Source organism: Gorilla gorilla, chromosome 20, assembly GCF_029281585.2.
Source record: "Gorilla gorilla gorilla isolate KB3781 chromosome 20, NHGRI_mGorGor1-v2.1_pri, whole genome shotgun sequence".
In the NCBI taxonomy this organism is placed as follows: domain Eukaryota; kingdom Metazoa; phylum Chordata; class Mammalia; order Primates; family Hominidae; genus Gorilla; species Gorilla gorilla.
Window position 1 is genome coordinate 51,813,267 of NC_073244.2, and position 11,837 is coordinate 51,825,103.

The window sequence follows — 11,837 nt, forward strand, 5'->3', positions numbered from 1 at the left end:
AGATTTATTTAATGATAAAAGGGCGAGTTAATTAGAAAAATATAACTACAATGAACGTATATGCTCCTAAAAACAGGAGACTACATACATGAAAGGAAAACTGACAAAACTGAAGGGAGAAAATGACAGCTCAACGATAGAAGGTGGAGATTTTAACACTCTATTCTCAATACATATAACAACTAGACAGAAAATCTGCAAGGATATAGAAGACTTAAACAACAGTACAAACTAGTTTGTCTTAACTGATGGTTGGTTGAACACTCAACCAACAATAAAATACATACTCAACATGCAACATTTTCTAAACTAAACAATATACTAGACCTATATATGGCAAATCATAATATTTTTTCAAAGTAAGTCATGCTAAGTATATTCTCTGACCACAGTGAAAATGAAATTAGAAATCAAACACTGAGGAAATTTGGGAAATGTAAAAATATTTTGAAATTATTCAACACATTGCTAAATACCCCACGGATCAAAGAATAAATTATAAGAGAAATTAGGATGTATTTTTTATTTTACTTCCTAAAAATAGAGATGAGGATCTCACTGTGTTGACCAGGCTGGTCTCAAACTCCTGGCCTCAAGCAACCCTCCCATCTTGGCCTCCCAAAATGCTGGGATTACCGGCATGAACCATTGCAACTTACCTAGAATGTATTTTTAATAAAAACAAAAACAATCCAAATTTTTGGGGCAGCTAAATATGTTTTTACTTTTAGCTTTAAATGCCTATAGTGCTAGAAAAGAATAAAGATGTAAAATCATTTGGTAGACTTCACCAGTGAAACCACCAGTAGTCTTTGGCTTTTCTTTGTTAGGAGGTATTAGATTGCTATTCATTCTTCTTACTGGTCATAGGTAAATTCAGATTTTCTATTTCTTCATTATTGAGTCTTAGAAAGGTGTGTGTTTCTAGAAACTTTTCCATTTTGTCTAGGTTATCAAATTTATTGGAATACCATTGTAAAAAGTACTCTTGAATAATGCTTTTTATTAGTATACAGTCGGTAGGAATGGAATGTTCCCTGTTTCATTTCTGATCCTAGTTATTTCAGTCTTCCTCTCTTAATCAATCTGCCTAATGGTTCTCAATTTTGTTGAGCTTTTCAAATAACCAACTCTTAGTTTTACTAATTTTCTCTATTTTTTATTCTCTAATATGTTAATCTCAAGCCTAATATTTTCATTTCCTTCCTTCTACTAGCTTCAGATGTAGTTTCTTCTTCTTTTCTAGTTTCTAATGGCATAAAGTTAGGGGGCTGACTTGAAATCTTTCTTCTTTTTTAATGTAAACACTAACAGCTATAAAATTCCCTTAACACTGCTTTTGCTGCATCCCATAAATTTGGTATGTTGTGTTTTCATTTTCATTTACCTCATTTTCATTTGTTTTGATTTCTTCTTTGATCCACTAGTTTAGAGTGTGCTTAGTTTTCATATACTTGTGGATTTTACAGTTTTACTTATGCTATTGAATTCTAGTTTCAATATTTTAACATTATGACTTCTTCTGTGGCCTAAGACATAGTTTATCCTGGATAATAATCCACATGCACTTGAGGAAAATGTGCACTCTGCTATTGTTGAGTGGAAATGTTATGTATATATGTGTATTAGGTCCAATTGGTTCAAGTCCCCTATTTCCTTATCTTCTGTCCTGTTCCTCTACATATTATTAAAAGTAGTGTATTGAAGTCTCCTACTATTATTGCATAGATGTCTATTTCTTCCTTCAATTCTGTCAATGTGTCCTTCATATATTTTGGAGCTCAGGTGTTTAGTGTATATGTATTTGTAATTGATATATCTTCTTGGTAAGTTGACCCTTTTATTATATATTCTTTGTCTCTTCTAACCTTTTTTAACTTATAGTATATTTTGTCTGATATTAATACAGCCATGCCCACTCTTTTTAATTGCTGTTTGCACGAAATATCTTTTTTCATCTTTTCACTTTCTTTTTGTTTGTTTCTTAGACGGAGTCTCGCTCTGTCGCCCAGGCTGGAGTGCAGTGACACGATCTCGGCTCACTGCAAGCTCCACCTCCCGGGTTCACGCCATTCTCCTGCCTCAGCCTCCTAAGTAGCTCGGATTACAGGCGCCCGCCACCAAGCCCGGCTAAGTTTTTGTATTTTCAGTAGAGACGGGGTTTCTCCATGTTGGTCAGGTTGGTCTAAAACTCCTGACCTCAGGTGATCCGCCCGCCTCGGCCTCCCAAAGTGCTGGGATTACAGGCGTGAGCCACTGCGCCCGGCCCATCTTTTCACTTTCAAACTATGTGTGTCCTTAGATCTAAAGTGACTTTCTTATAGATAGCATTTAGTTGGATCTCGTTCATTTATCGTCTGCCAATCTATGTCTTTTGATTGCCGAGTTTGATCCATTTACATTTAAAGTAACTATTGATAAGGAATGACTTATTTTTGCCATGTTGTTTTTTTCTGTATGTATTATAGTTCACCCAGTCCCACATTTCTTTTCTTACTGCCTTCCTCTGTGTTGATTTTCTATAATAACACATTTAAATTTTTTATTCATTGTATTTTTGTTATTTTCTTAATGGCTGCTGTAGGGTTTATTATATACATCTTAGAATCAGCTTCAGAATAATACTAACTTGATCCCAGTGAGATATATAAATGTTATTTATATAGCTCTAATCTATCCTACTTTTTAATTCTATTATTGTTCTACATTATTATGTCTACACATGCTACAGACTCAAAAATACATTATTATACTTATTCTGTATAGGTTTATGTCTATTAAGGATGGAATCGAGTATATATATATTTATATGGTATTTTTAATATATAGCTTTTTATTTACTATTTCTACTTCTTTTTATTTGTTCCTATGAATTCTAGTTACTATCATGTATCATTTATTTACTCCAATACAACTCTGCTGTCATTTACTTCCTTTATGCTGCTATTGTCAAATATATTACATTTCCATGTCATATGGCCAATAATACAATTATGTACATATTGTATTATACAATTGCTTTTTAAATCTATTAAGAGAAAAAAGTAAAAGAAATGTGCATTTATGCTGCCTTTTATAATTACCATTTTGTGTGTGTGAGAGACAGAGTCTCACTTTGCTGCCCAGGCTGGAGTGAAGTGGATCTCAGCTCACTGTAACCTCTGCCTCCTGGTTTCAAGCGATTCTCCTGCCTCACCTTCCAAGTAGTTGGGACTACAGGTGCACACCACCATGCCCAGATAATTTTTGTATTTTTAGTAGAGACGGGGTTTTGCCATGTTGGCCAGGCTGGTCTTGAACTCCCAACCTCAGGCAATCTGCCCGCCTTAGCCTCTCAAAGTGCTGAGATACCAGGCGTGAGCCACTGTGCCTGGCTATAATTACCTTTCATTATAAATATTAATTTTGTTCTTTTTAAAAATGTGATTTTAAATTTTCATGTGTTTTACTTGCTTTCAGCATTAATAACTTTTTTTTTTTTTTTTTTTTTTTTTTTTTTTACAATTTCTCATATGGCAGATCTGGGAGGGCTTTGTTTCACCTTTTTTTTGAAGGCAGCATTACTAGAAATAAGATCATGGTTCACAAAGCTTTTGTCCTTTGAGTACTTTGAATGTATCATCCCACTGCCTTCATCCCCTCCATTGTTTCTGATGAGAAGTTTGCTGTTAATCTATTGGGGTACCCTTGTGGCACATTGTTTTTCTCTTACAGCTTTCAACATTTCCTTTCACCTTTAACATTTTTACTGTGACGTGTCTGTTTGTGGATATGTTTGCATTCATTCTGTTCACAGTTTGTTGAGATGCTTGTGAGTATAGATTAATGTTTGTTCAATAAATTGTGGATGTTTTTAGCCATTATTTCTTTGAATATTTTTGTGCTTCTCTTTCTCCTCACCTTATGGTATTCTCATTACATGTACATTGGTGCACTGAAAGGCGTCCTGAATTTCTCTGAGGCTCTGTTTATATTTCTTTGTTCTATTTTCTCATCCTATTTCTTCATTTTCCTATTCTATTTTCTAATGGGAAGATGGAATTGAGGTTGCATAATTTCTATTGATCTATTTGAAAGTTTTCTAATTCTTCTGCCAGCTCAAACTTATTTAGCCCTCCTAATGATTTTTTATATTAGTTATTATAGTCTTCAACTCCAGAATTTACATTTGGTTCATCTTATGATTTCCTTTATTGATATTCTTTATTTGATGAGACATTATCTTTGTATTTTCCCTTACTGCTGTGAATATATATATAATGGCTACCTTGAAGTTTTTGTCTTTTAAATCTGATATCTGTTCCCTGTCAAAGGCCATTTCTGTTGCCTGCTTTTTTCCTGTTTATAAGTCGAACATTTCAGTTTCTTTGTATGTCTTACAATTTCTTGTTGATAAGTGGACATATTAGGTAACATACTATAGCGATTCTGGATACTGATTCCCTGTCCCCTTCTTCAGAGTGGTTTTTGTTGTTCTTCAGAGTGGTTTTGTTGTTTGTTTTGTTTTGTTGTTATTTGTTTTCTGCTTTGACTAAGCTATTTTAGTGAAATAGCTTGCAGTGGGAAGCATTTTGTTGTTCTTCAGAGGGTGCAGCCTTGGACATATGCAGAGTTACTCGTAGTTATTTGTTTTCTGCTTTGACTAAGCTATTTTAGTGAAATAGCTTGCAGTGGGAAGCATTTTGTTGCTCTTCAGAGGGTACAGCCTTGGACATACGCAGAGTATACCCTGGTATGGTTTTAAACAGAAGTCTCTTTGACCATCTTTCCCTGATCTCTCTGTTAAGATGTTTGTCTCCTTTGATATTATTTCTAGCCCACTAGGCTCCACTGGCTTCTGTCTGATCACTCTACTGCTCTCCACAAGTCCTTGGAGCATTAATTACTAAGGAGTTTGGTATAATTTAAGCCAAGCAGGGCTAGTTTTTGAGGCCAGTCTTTAAGGTTTCTTTTGACGTTAGAAGGGCTCCTTAGCTGTGTCTTCCCCTGGAATTACCTGATTAACTAGCTGACTTACGGTTCATGTTGTTTTTAATTAAGGGAAGTTTCTGACACTTTCAAATAAATTCCATTCTTCTTGAGAGAGCTTCAGAGCTCTATTCTTATATACTGTCTCTCCCTCTGGACAAAATCTCTGAACCACCATTCTGGGCAATGGGCTGGGTGGTAGCCATTTTGTTTCTCTTGTGAAACCTCTTCCTTACAAGCAAGCTGAGGCAAAGGCAATCAGGGCCCAAATCTGAGTTCACTGTGCCTGGGTAGAGCTTCCAACCTATGGGTGGGAGCGGGGGAAGCAATGGAACCCCAAGCCTCTTAGTTGCATCACCAGGAATTTAGCCTCTTCAACTGACAGGAGGTGGGAATAAGAATCCCTGGAAGCCTGACCCTCCTGTTGTTATAAAACTTGATTGAGAGCTGGAGCCGCATAATCTTGGCAGCATCCACCCAGTGTGAAGCTTCCATCAAACTGAGCTGTGAAGACAAGAAGAGAGTGGGCTGTGTCTTAAATACCACGAATTCTTGCTGCTCTTACCAAGTTTTAGTAGACTTTGTTGTTAGATATTTCATTCACTGTATACTCTTTGCACACTTTCAGATCTCAAATAGTAAGGTTTTAAAAATAGTTTTTGTTTTTTGTTTTTTTTTTTCACTTTTACTTGTCTTGCTGGTAAATCAGCCTGCAGAGTCTCCCTATCCTATCATCCAGAAGTGGAACTTCATACAGTCATCTAACAATCGTTTAGCATTTTCTGTCATCTCATTTTGGAGAATCATAGATGTGGCAGAAATACATATTCTTGAAGAAAAAAAATGTCTCCCTTACAGGTACTGTGGTTTTAATAGGGTGTGGGATAAGTACATGACAACATGCATGGGATAGATGCTCTGCTCTCCGCAGATCTGTGCTTTTGAGCTACAGAACACAGAAGAATATATTGACTGTTCTTAGTCTTAATATATGACAATCTAGGTGTATCATTTAAGATTAAATTTGGTTGTGAGTGAAATAGTAAAACTGCATCAAATTAAAGTGGATAAAACAAGATAAGGTTAATTTCTCTGTCATATAATATGGATGTAAGCCTGATATTGTGGCCTTGCTCCAAACCAATCATGAATTCTTCCACTGCTGGCATCAGAATGGTATGAGCTCTCAGACTTACACAGAACTGGGAAAAATCGTAAAGAATTTCTGGATATCCCTCACCCAGATTTCTCAAATATTAATATATTAAGCCAGCTGTGTTTTAAGAGAGGTTTCCAGAACTGCCAAAATATTCACTTACATCCTACTGGCCATAAGTTATGTCACATGACAACATCTTGGAAAAATAAATGCAGTGCTTACTCTAGATAGTCATAGCCAACTGTTAATAAAAATTACTGGTTCTATAATCCTGGACTCTAATCTATAATAACAGACTCTGACCCGCTGGGGAATCCAAGGAGAAAGTTTCACTTTCAGCAATTACAAATAACCACAGTGAAACCCTAGAGACCACACTTGTGCAGAAGACTCATAGAAATGGAATGCTATCCTAGAAATTAGAACACACAGGTCTCTCATCCCCCATACTGCAAACTGGATTATCATAATACCCTATAAAAGGATGACAGAAGGCCAGGCTTGGTGGCTCACGCCTGTAATCCCAGCACTTTGGGAGGCCGAGACAGGTGGATCACGAGGTCAGGAGATCGAGACCATCCTGGCTAACACGGTGAAACCCCGTCTCTACTAAAAAAAAAAAAAAAAAATACAAAAAAAATTAGCTGGGCCTGGTGGCGGGCGCCTGTAGTCCCAGCTACTCGGGAGGCTGAGGCAGGAGAATGGCGTGAACCCAGGAGGCGGAGCTTGCAATGAGCCGAGATCGTGCCACTGCACTCCAGCCTGGGCGAGAGAGCGAGACTCCGTCTCAAAAAAAAAAAAAGGATGACAGAAATCTTCTGTCCAGTTTTTTTCTGGAGAATCTATGAACATTCAAAATATTATCTATTGTCGGCTGGGCGAGATGTCTCACACCTGTAATCCCAGCACTTTGGGGTCTGAGGCGGGCGGATCACTTGAGGTTAGGAGTTCATGACCAGCCTGGCCAACATGCCGAAAGCTGTCTCTACTAAAAATACAAAAATTAGCTGGGTGTGGTGACAGGCACCTGTAATCCCAGCTACTTGGGAGGCTAAGGCAGGAGAATCGCTTGAACCTGGGAGGCAGAGGTTGTGGTGAGCCACGACTGCACCATTGCACTCCAGCCTGGGCAACAAAAGCAAAACTCCATCTCAAATATAAATCTATCTATCTATCTATCTATTATCCATTATTGAATGTTCTTCATAACACTGCTCAGAAACACCATGACAAATTTGAATCAGACCAATATCTCCAAAAATGGGCAAGCAGATTAATGTGTCATTTCAGGCAGGCCCTAGCAGGAGATAAACTTCTCAGCTATCACCATACATAAAACCTTATAATTCAATAAAATATCAAATGCAAACAAGAGCAGATCATAGAAATGTAAGTTGAGAAAAATCAGAGTGAACTTCTGACCTTATAATGACATTTTCTACTCTGAAACTATTAAAAGAATTCTAACAAAAGCAGCATCTTCTTCCATACCTGTAACTGCCATGTGCACCCATAGCAGCCAGATTTCTTGGTCTCAAAGGCTCTTTTCCTCTAAATAGAACCAGGACACCCTACGAGGGTACTGAATCATGGGTTGATTCCATGACTCAGGACAAGAGGCATGGGGAACACGGACCAACAAACAAGGATCAGTCTAAAACATCTTCTTAGGACCTGAACACAATATTCATTTAAAAAGTGAAAAGAAAAAGAGAAGTCAAAAAAACAAATGTAACTGGACTCCTACTGGCTACACATCAAATTATCATAATTACTACAGATGCTTCTCAACTTATGACAGCGTTATATCCAAATAAACCCATCACAAATTGAAAACATCATATGCCAAATGTGTATTTATGACCTACAATATTTTCAACTTAACATAGCCCCATCTTAGTTTGAGGAGCATACTCTGACTGAGTATGTCTTAGTCCATTTTGTGTTGCTATAAAAGAATATCTGAGGCTGGGTGATTAATGAAGAGGTTTATTTGGCTCACTGTTCTGCAGAATGTGCAAGAATCATGGTGCAGCATCTGCTTCTGCTAAGGGCCTCAGGCTGCTTCCACTCATGGTAGATGATGAAGGGAGAGCCAGTGTATGCAGACATCACATGGCAAGAGAGAAAACAAGAGGGTGAGGGAGGAGGTGCCAGGTTCTTTTGAACAACCAGCTCTCACAAAAATTAACAGAGTGATAGCTCACTCACCCCTCAATCCAGAGAGGGCATTAATTTATTCATGAGGGATCTTCCACCATGACCCAAACACCTTCCATTAGGCCCCACCTCCAACACTGAGATCAAACTTCAACATGAGATTTGGAGGGACAAATATCCAAACTATAGCAGCACATCACTTTTGCACTATCATAAAGCTGAGAAATTGTTAGTTGACATTGTTGGGGACCATCTCTATAATAGTTCATTGGAACAAGTCTGTTAAAAATCATGTTCATACTGATACACAAAACATGTAATTATCATACATCTAGTATCATGTCACACTCAAAAGATAAATGGTTATAAATTTTACAAAAGGAGGCTGCAGTTAGGAATGTTTAATTTACTGTTTGTTGATAGTAGGTGAGAAAGAACTGTTCATATGCCTTTTTTCCACCAACTTGATGTTTGTTTAGAAGGTATAGTTACCTATTTGTATTGATCTGTAAAAGCAAGATGGAACAAATACAGAAAAGTTTGAGTAAGCCAGACACTTTTGGAAGTGGCAGTGTACTAGAAATGGGAAAAATGTATCCATATTAACGGCTACTCATAACTCCTATGAATCAGGTAAAAGGAGGTCCAAATAAAAATCAGTGCTAGGGAGTGAAGGTCAGACTCACAAACCAAATAAATGAAATATTCAATACATTTCACAATAAGAAAATACCCCAATGTCCTAATGAAAAAGAATAAAAACACATACTCGATCCTCTTCTCCTAGGAGATGAAACATATTGTTTTAAAAATGAGTTACTCCAATAAGATATGAATAAGCAATACATAAATATATAATAAACATAACAGACCAGTTAGATATATAATAGACAACAGATTAAATACTGCTGACTAAGCACAACTTAAGGGGATTATATAATTAAATGTATCCAAAAAAACCATTATTTAATTGACCTGTCACTTTCTAATACATCTTTGTTATTAAAAATTTAAGCAACTTAGTAACCATGACTCTGGGTCATCTGATATCATAATGTGGTTCAAGGTCCAGCAATCTTCTGTTTCTTTGATTGTATTTCCTTGTTTCAGGACAGGTAAAAATGTTAATAGCATAATAAAGACCAAACTGTCCAATTACCAAAACTGTGAAGCAGCAACAATGTCAAAGAATTACAAATAAAAGGAATAAGAATTTTTTTGAAAAGCAACTAAAATTGAGAAAATTCTTTTTGTAAGTGAATTCAGTATGTTCACTGAGCTTATAATCAAGGAAATAGTCTATGGATGCCTTCTCTGCTTTTAAAAGTAGTAGGTGATTTTTAAATTTTTACATACTTGGTTTGTAACTTTAGCAAATATTTTAAAGTGTTTTATTATGTTTGCAAAGGGACTGTGACTTCCAACTTAGAAATCCCAAGATTGCATGATGACAGAGTTTCACTGGAAGGCCTCCTGGGATCTCTCTTTTATGACAATTCTTAATGAGATACCAGAATGTGCAATGACCCATAAAGGAGTTGTGCTGGGTTAATACCCAGGGAATCTGTTGAGTTCAAAAAAGAAAGTCAAAGAGAATCAATATGAAAAAGATGAAAGTGGAAATAAAAAATAGGAACATGAGACTAGAAAGCCAGGTTTTAAATAGCCTCGTTTTGTAAGATTTATAAGATCATTGCATTAACAAAACCTGAAAAATGTTTAGAAAATTATAACTTTACCTATGATTATAGATACAATTAAATGTTAAGAAATAGAATTAAGTAGTCTATCAAAAGTATAATAATCTGATAAGGGTATATTCACAAAAAGAAGAAAGCTATCAATATAAATTATCATTGTATAGATTTTTTAATGCACTGGAATAAAATCACAAAGGATTATTATTGATCTTTAAAAAAGTTAATCTCTCTAATTCATGATGCCACAATAGTATCATGTTTTATAGCTTGATTTAAAAGCTTAATTTTTTTCAAAGTTTATCAGCAGCTCACGTACCAGCCATGATGTATAGGTGCTGATGATAAATGCTGAACAAAAACAAGGTTCCAGACAAAACAATCTTGGCTCTCTGAATAAACTAGAGGGTGCTAATTTTGTACTGAATATACTGTCAGCCTTATCATACAAGTTGACTTATGTTGACAACCTTAATGGCATTCATTTTTGAATAGTCTATTTCAATTTTCATTTTGTATTCAATCCACAGCTAAAATACACATGACTATAAATATTCAGAGGTCAAAGTCTCTCCATAGATTATTTATCCACTACAAATTAGATCTTTACAATAGACTTATGGCGGTTACCAGCTTACCCAAATGATCAAACTTAGTTTCACTAATGCAAGGACCTGTACTTAAATGTTTTCTGACAGTGAAACATGACATACAAATAGCCTACAAAGTATTCTTCCCCAAAATGTTTAATCTGACCTAACAGAGCCTCTGGACTCAAATTCCCTTGTACAGAATATGCAACAAAGAGAACAACGCTAAATGACACTATAAAGAAAGAAATCTAAACACATAGACAATTTTCCTGGGCTAATCAAAATTCAATCTCATTTTTTAAGTATGAGGAGATGGACCAGGCCTTTTCAAAACTATCAAGCAGATAGTCAGGGCCTGTGAAGTGTGCCAAAGAAATAATCCCCTGCACTGCAGGCCATACATTTCAATCCCTGTATCTTTAACCTCCTTGTTAAGTTTGTCTTTTCCAGAATCGAAGCTGTAAAGCCACAATTCATTCTTCAAATGGAGCCCCAGATGCAGTCCATGACTAAAATCTACCGCGGACCCCTGGACCGGCCTGCTAGCCCATGCTCCAATGTTAATGACATCGAAGGCACCCCTCCAGAGAAAATCTCAACTGCACAACCCCCACTACACCCCAATTCAGCAGGAAGCAATTAGAGCAGTTGTAGGCCAACCTCCCCTTGGGTTTTCCTGTTGAGAGGGGGTACTGAGAGACAGGACTAGCTGGATTTCCTAGGCCGATTAAGAATCTCTAAGCCTAGATGGGAAGTTGACCACATCCACCTTTAAACACGGGGCTTGCAACTTAGCTCACACCCGACCCATCAGGTAGGAAAGAGAGCCCGCTAAAATGCTAATTAGGCAAAAACAGGAGGTAAAGAAATAGCCAATCATCTATTGCCTGAGAGCACAGCGGGAGGGACAACGATCAGGATATAAACCCAGGCATTCGAGCCGGCAACGACTACCCTCTTTGGGTCCCCTCCCTTTGTATGGGAGCTCTGTTTTCACTCTATTAAATCTTGCAACTGCAAAAAAAAAAAAAAAAAAAAAGAATGAGGAGAAAGAAGAAATGTCCTAGGTCAGTGGCTCTCTAACTCTGGTTGGTATCACAATCACTTGGAGAAATAATAAAAAACATAGAGGCCCAGAATTATAAGCTAGGGCTTAAGCCTCTGTAGCTTTACTAAGTGCCACTGTTGATTCTAATACCTACCAAAATTTGAGCGCCTACATTCATAGGATTTCCAGGCTACAATACACTAAAGAGAGAT